This window comes from Agrilus planipennis, unplaced genomic scaffold (genome assembly GCF_000699045.2).
Source record: "Agrilus planipennis isolate EAB-ADULT unplaced genomic scaffold, Apla_2.0 scaffold289, whole genome shotgun sequence".
Taxonomy (NCBI): domain Eukaryota; kingdom Metazoa; phylum Arthropoda; class Insecta; order Coleoptera; family Buprestidae; genus Agrilus; species Agrilus planipennis.
In genome coordinates this window covers 279,411-280,307 of record NW_020439316.1, presented here as the reverse complement: position 1 = coordinate 280,307, position 897 = coordinate 279,411, and positions in this window count along the sequence as shown.

Below are 897 nucleotides of genomic sequence, written 5' to 3'. Positions count from 1 at the left end.
CTTCTCAGGCATGAAGGTCTAGTCAGAGACATATTAGAGGTAGAAACAGGAATTAAGAGGGGTAGAGGTACACGTAGATCAGATTACTGTTCAGAAACAGTTAAGCATGTAGGATGTTCTAGTTTTAGATAAATACGAAGAATAGCTCACGGTAGGAAAGAGTGGAGCAGCATGTCTAACTACTCTTATTATGACTGACGATCATACAAGAATGATGATGAATGAAAATTGGTAATTAAGATTTTATTGGGATAGGTCGTTTGTCCTAAATTGCATTATTTATTGATTACTATGCTAAATTATTTACTATTTCGATAGAGTTCTTGTGAACAAAAATACATCAGCATGACCGAACTGTTACAATTTCTGTCTCTTGTTAGTATTTCGGAGTTGATTAACGATAACTTATTAGCAGTAATTTTGTTACCTTGCAGACTGTTAGTGCTTTTAAATATTAGGCTCGGTTCAATGGTTTCAACTCAACCCTCTCATTGAAAATCCGCCAACCAAGAATTAAAATTTCATTGGTTTGAACGACTTTTTTAACGAGATTTGATGTGGTTTCAGACGTTGTACGGATGGTATTTCATGAAAAATTCGTCAGAACAGACAATTATCGTTTTGATCCGATACATCTCTGATTTAAAGGGCAATCTTTTAACCTTCATTAATCCCACATAAATTAAAAACCGATTTAAAGAATAATAAAAATTTAGCTACACTTGTCTTAGAGTAAACAATTTAAAACAAGTATATTTTAGCCTACTTTTAACAAATCTATAAATCTGCTTGAAACTAATGCAAGAAACGGATAAAAGAACAATTTATTATAGCATGTAATGACCATACGTGCACTGTACAGTATCGTAGCATCCCATTATGTTTTAAGGCCTTTTA